At 37.7% G+C, this 7066-nt stretch overlaps 1 pseudogene; it reads right to left on the reverse strand.

Moving 5' to 3' along the window:
• The window catches only part of LOC136033097 (polyubiquitin-C-like), a 63439-nt pseudogene extending 60724 nt beyond the window's left edge, over nt 1-2715 (reverse strand).
• Between the last annotated feature and the right edge of the window lie 4351 nt (nt 2716-7066).

Below are 7066 nucleotides of genomic sequence, written 5' to 3' on the forward strand. Positions count from 1 at the left end.
AGTGAAAGAGCGATTCTTGCACCCAAAAATATAGACGTCCACGAAATCAACAATATTGTTTTGACCAGGATTCGAGACCAGGCAGTCCTTTACAAGTCAGTCGACACAGTTTTGGAACCAAATGAGGCGGTTAATTATCCATCTGAATTTTTAAATTCCGTGGATCTTTCAGGGTTTCCACCACACGTGCTACAACTAAAAATAGGCGCACCAATAATACTGTTAAGAAATATCAACCCACCAAAGCTTTGCAATGGCACGCGACTTGCCGTAAAAAAACAATGGAAAACGTAATAGAGGCCACAATCTTGACAGGGCCTTTTGAGGGCGAGGCTTTTCTTATTCCTCGCATTCCCATGATTCCAACGGATCTGCCTTTTCAATTTAAAAGATTGCAATTCCCAATTCGATTGGCATTTGCAATCACCATCAACAAAGCTCAAGGTCAATCATTAGAAAAATGTGGTATAGATCTTAATACTGATTGTTTTTCCCATGGATAATTGTACGTTGCATGTTCGAGGGTCGGTAAACCTGACAATCTATTTATATGTAGTGACAATTGGACAGCGAAGAATGTTGTATATTCGCAAGTTTCATGCAGTTAATTTGTATTGTATCTATCTATCTATCTATCTATATAAGAAGAAGTTGTGTGTATGCATGTTTGTTTGTTTGTAAAAAGAGCGTTTGCATATGACGTCATTATAAGTACATAAGGCTTTGTATATGCACAGACAATGGGAAAGCCAAGAATGTTGTATATTCGCATGTTTTACGTAGTTCAAAACACATATATAAATCTATCTATATTCATAGGTGGTACACAGGGACACAACTACAATGGCGCGTAACTAATATGGTGCGTAACGACTTACGCGCGCGGGGGGGCTTGGGGGGCGCGAAGCGCCACCCCAACAGCTAGTAATAATAATAATTTATTCGAGAAGAAACCCATGGGCCATATTAATTTAGATAACAAACAACAAATTAATACTATTTAAAGAAAACGCTCCCGATGTGCCGCTGCAATCCTTACAAATCTTGCTATCCTTTTAATACTCAGGAAATTTGTCTCTTTCATTCTATCTACCATCCATATCTCATTCAATTTTTCTTTACCATACATCTCTCGCCTCCTTTTTGAATATTGTAATCGGACAGGGTACGGCCATCTTCAAGCTGCTTGCCAGCAAAGATCAGACGCTGCTGATCAGGAGGAATGCCGTCTTTATCTTGAATCTTTGCTTTGACGTTTTCAATAGTGTCTGAAGGCTCAACTTCGAGAGTTATGGTCTTTCCAGTTAGGGTTTTGACAAAAATTTGCATCCCACCTCTCAATCGAAGGACAAGGTGGAGTGTCGACTCCTTTTGGATATTATAATCGGACAGAGTACGGCCATCTTCAAGCTGCTTGCCAGCGAAAATCAGACGCTGCTGATCAGGAGGAATGCCTTCTTTATCTTGAATCTTTGCTTTGACGTTTTCAATGGTATCTGAAGGCTCAACTTCGAGAGTTATGGTCTTTCCCGTTAGGGTTTTGACAAAAATTTGCATCCCGCCTCTCAATCGAAGGACGAGGTGGAGTGTCGACTCCTTTTGGATATTATAATCAGACAGAGTACGGTCATCTTCAAGCTGCTTGCCAGCGAAAATCAGACGCTGCTGGTCAGGAGGAATGCCTTCTTTATCTTTAATCTTTGCTTTGACGTTTTCAATAGTATTTGAAGGCTCAACTTCGAGAGTTATGGTCTTTCCAGTTAGGGTTTTGACAAAAATTTGCATCCCGCCTCTCAATCGAAGGACGAGGTGGAGTGTCGACTCCTTTTGGATATTATAATCAGACACAGTATGGCCATCTTCAAGCTGCTTGCCAGCGAAAATCAGACGCTGTTGATCAGGAGGAATGCCTTCTTTATCTTGAATCTTTGCTTTGACGTTTTCAATAGTATCTGAAGACTCAACTTCGAGAGTTATGGTCTTTCCAGTTAGGGTTTTGACAAAAATTTGCATCCCGCCTCTCAATCGAAGGACAAGGTGGAGTGTCGACTCCTTTTGGATGATATAGTCGGACAGAGTCCGGCCATCTTCAAGCTGCTTGCCAGCGAAAATCAGACGCTGCTGATCAGGAGGAATGCCTTCTTTATCTTGAATCTTTGCTTTGACGTTTTCAATAGTATTTGAAGGCTCAACTTCGAGAGTTATTGTTTTTCCAGTTAGGGTTTTGACAAAAATTTGCATCCCACCTCTCAATCGAAGGACAAGGTGGAGTGTCGATTCTTTTTGGATATTATTATCAGAGAGAGTACGGCCATCTTCAAGCTGTTTGCCAGCGAAAATCAGACGCTGCTGATCAGGAGGAATGCCTTCTTTATCTTTAATCTTTGCTTTGACGTTTTCAATAGTATCTGAAGGCTCTACTTCGAGAGTTATTGTCTTTCCAGTTAGGGTTTTGACAAATATTTGCATCCCACCTCTCAATCGAAGGACAATGTGGAGTGTCGACTCTTTTTGAATATTATAATCGGACAGAGTACGGTCATCTTCAAGCTGCTTGCCAGCGAAAATCAGACGCTGCTGATCAGCAGGAATGCCTTCTTTGTCTTGAATCTTTGCTCTGATATTCTCAATAGTATCAGATGACCCTACATCAAGCGTAGTAGTCTTTCCAGTCAAGGTTTTAACAAAAATCTTCATTGTATAATTCTAAGTGAACAGAAGAACATATAAAGCTGAATTGAAAAATATATATACCTCTATTTCGACAAAGAAAACTTTATTGTACAACAGAATTTTCTTATAAAAACATAATATTTTCAAAATAAACCAGAAGGGAATATTTATGCAATTATCTTTTCTTCAAAAATATTCTAAATACATAGATTTTCTTACGCAATTCCATTTCGCAGGCAAAATACCGGTTTTTTCATGACGTTGCATTCCAAATTTAGATTGGCTTTGATTTTTTATTTCAATTGTACACAAACTATGTCTTCGTGTACCAGGCGATATGACTCAAGCATTTTATGAAAAGTTGCTTCTCTGGCTTATGATGTCATACTATAGCAACTTCGTTGTTCCTACATTAGATACAATTTGCATAAAAGATACAATTTTTGTCAAAGTGTACAGCCATCACTGACAAATTGGCAAGTGAAACTACTCCTTTGGTCGAATTCCTCGTTCAGAAAAATCACTTCTTTGCCCCTACACATAAACTGTCGTATTTCATTTCTAGTCTTAAAAACAACTTATTTGTCTTAAAATTAATTTCTAAACTCTTCTTGTCCACAAACAGAACGGACTACCAATAATAAAAGGCCATAAGGCTTCAAGGTATTATTTATTATAGTTTTCCCAAGAGTCATTTCTTATGGAAGGTGTCGTCATAAAGTTAATTCAAGTTCAAGTTCCATTTATTTCCATGAAGTAACAATAATAAAAACAACGTCCCAAAGGGTTCAATGGCCCATTATTTGGGAAAAGGCATAGAATAAATAAAGGATCAAAAAACGTAGCATAAAGATACTAAAAAAAACATCTAGATATAAATCTATAAGGAAGAGAAATCAACTCACCAGCAGTCCCCACAAAACGGTGACCCTCGCATCACCTGACAATAAAATGCCTTTTAAAATTCTCTGTGTCATCGAGGATCCAACGCCAACAAAACAACAACCCCAAAAAAATTAAACCATAAGAAACATTTAATAAGAAACCTTCAATAAGAAACTTTTCATCTGTCTCTTAAAGGAGCCAAGTGTTCGTGACTGCCATTTTCAATCTTAGTTTTTAAACATGCCACTTAAACGATAAATTGTCATCCAAAAGAACCCCCAGGAATCGCAAGTGTCGATCCAGGGGGCGACTTATGGAGCCGAACACTGACAAAAGAGAGATCGCCCTGTAGTTCCCAGGATCCTCATGGTTACTCCTTTAAAGAGAGCTATCACACGCGCCAATTTAAGACGTTGGGGAAATAATCCTAGTTGAAATGACTTACCAATAAAATGTCAAATTGGGATGATAATCGATGGGAGGATATGTTTAATTACTCTGGCAGAAATTTGGTGCCGAAGAATACTTTAAAGACAAAACAGTACTTCTAATTTCCTGCACCGTAACCTCCCCAAGAACCATTGATTTCAAGCACGAGGGACCTAAGAACTGCTTCCAAGACAGTGACACAGAGAAATAAGAAAGGCTATTAGCGGTTTTTTCCCTATCTCCGCAAAGAATTTGTTCATATGATGTTGTATTTGGCCTTTTTCTGTGACAAGTTGGTCGTCTACAATGAGAGACTTAGGGAGACCTTCTGGTTTCATGGATGGCCGACTAACTTCTTTAATCGCGTCCCACGTCTATTTTATTTTTTTACCACAATCAACAAATCTCTTTGTAAAATATACTGTTTTAGCTCTGCTCATAATTGATTTCAGCATATTGCGGTATTACTTAATTGCTTCTGACTTAGCATTATTCGGTCTTTTTTAACTCTTTCCAAAGGTTCTGCTTCCTTTTTGTTGACTTTAGGACTCCATATGTTAACTAGTGAGCTACTTGTGTTAATTCAATTCGACTGGAAATTGAATGTTTTAGTGTCTTTTTTTTAATCAAAAGTGATCGGAGGGTAGTCAGCCCTCTCCCAGGCCTTTCTGCTGCCCATGTTCAAAACATCCGATTAGAATTTTAAGATAGCTATCGTCTTCTGCATACTCTAAATAAATAAATATAAACATTATAAAATTGAAGCAGACCCAAGACCTATCAGGAATATAACCAAATAGTCTTCTAATTATTTTAGTTAGTATAGATATGATGCTTACATATGGAATTGCAAACTTTTGTAGGGTTATGCTTCTTTAATATTTAGTGAGCTTTTCTTCGCTTTTATATCAATTCTGCAAGTTGTATAAAGGCAAAATAAATTCTTTTCATTGCATAGAAAGGTGGTCATATTAACTTAAGGTCGTAAAACCTTATATACCTCCAGGCTATAACTAATACCCAAACTCTAAGGGCTGTGGGACGGTTGTCATCCTCTAAGACATCGTTTCTTGACCCTTTGACTATGTAGAACAAACTTGAAACGAATATCGAAATTATGATTGGATCTCTTTGGAAATGATGGGCGAGAGGGGAAGGGGCCCCATTTGAAGTTTATACGACCAGCCATTCCATAAAAACCTTACATGCCTCCAGGGCACAACTTAAGACCCTTGCTCAGTACTCTACGGGGATGTCTCAACCCCAAAAACAATGTTTTACTTCCTTTGGAATATTTTGAAAAAAATGGCTTTCTCAAAATTTCAATCAGAACCGTTTGGAAATAAGAGATCCCCCCCCATCTCCTTCACTGCTAGTTGCCCTCCATCATTCATTACTCTTAAAATGGAACTAGAACTTCTAATTTTCAACCAAATGAGACAACTCTGAAGTTTATACAACCATCCCTGTCATAAAAACCTTTAGTTCCTCCAGGGCAGAACTTAGAACCCTTACCCCTAGGCTCTGGGGTCTTTTTGAACCTCAATAGACTTGTTATATGATCCTTTGACAATTTTTAATAAAATGGATACCTAAAAAGTTCAATTGGATGACATTGGGGAAAATACATTTTTTGGGGGGAAGGGGGGGGGTACCTTCCCTTCAACCAATTTGACTAAAAAAAGTGCACTAGAACTTCTGGTTACCAATCCAAGGAGCCCCTTCCAAAGTTGATGCGACCACCCTTTCTATAAGAGCATTGTATGCCCTTTCGATCTAAAGACAAAAGGTATAAAATGTATATGTCCAACTGAGCAATTTTTTGGCAATCAACAAATTTTGGCCTCCCTTTCTATAAGAACCTTGTATTCCCCCAGTGTACAATTTAAACCCATTCCTTGAAGGCTGTGGGGTGGCTGTCATCCTCCTCAAAGACGTGATTTCCGGACCTTTCAACTACGTGGAACAAAATGGCTATTTCAAAATTTTGATTGGATGTGTTGCTTGGGGAAATAATTAGCTTGGGGAAAGGGCTATTCACCCTCCAGTCACTTTTGACTATTAAAAACGGCCTTGTGCTCTTCAGTTTTTAATCGAATGAGGCATTTTTGAAGTTTCTAAGACAACTCCTTCTATACGAAGTACCAAGGTCTAAAACAAACACAATAAAGTGATAATAATAATAATTTAATTTCTTCAACATCGTTCAACATCTATTGTGCTACCTATGATTTACGGTCCTTGAAAACTTCTATGTAAAACAAATTCCTTAGTTTAGTTTTTTACCGATTGGATCTAAATTTCACGGATATGTAATCATTTCTTGCTTATTTTTGATTGTCACTTTTCATTAGTATATGTCGAAATATAATCTAGGGTTTTCCTGGCCATTTAATATCATAGAGACAGAACAGCATTAGAGGAGAGTGGGGTTGGTTCGGACGTGGGGTGAATCTGGACAAGCGCTTCTCTTCATACAGCACCGTGTAGACCTGCCATCTAGCATTCTACTTGCGTATGTAGTTTTGTTACCCCACATGCAGTCGTCTTGGAAATATTTGAAAAAAAACAACTGAAAAACCAAGGTAAGGCGTCCTGCGTCTTCTTTACCTTGAGACTTAATTCAGCCTATATTAAATAACATTTATATTTCCTAATGCATGACACGTTTAACCTGGACTTTGTTAAGTTGTTTCGATTTTGGTTTTTGGTGAAGTTTTCGACTGGGCTTCTCTGAGCTTTATTCTCTTTTATTGGAGAATTTTTATTTTGTTTTTAAATTTCGAAGAAATCGTGTTAAACTTGTTTCAGTAAGGATAATGAGACTCTGCATAAATACTTAAGAAAATTATGGAAAGAATTGAAGAATTGTGTTGTGAATACAAAAAATTTAGAGATAGACCATGTGAACCATGTCTCAATCCTGAATAACCAACTAACCATGTATGATAAGCAGAATGACAAAAACAAAGCCAGAGTAGAAAGCCTTTCAGCAGAAATAGACTAATTAAAAGTGAAAATTGAACAGCAGAATGAAGAAATCTAATCCAAGGAATAGAAAGTAATAGAATAAATGCAT

This window comes from Artemia franciscana, chromosome 11, assembly GCF_032884065.1.
Source record: "Artemia franciscana chromosome 11, ASM3288406v1, whole genome shotgun sequence".
Taxonomy (NCBI): Eukaryota; Metazoa; Arthropoda; class Branchiopoda; order Anostraca; family Artemiidae; genus Artemia; species Artemia franciscana.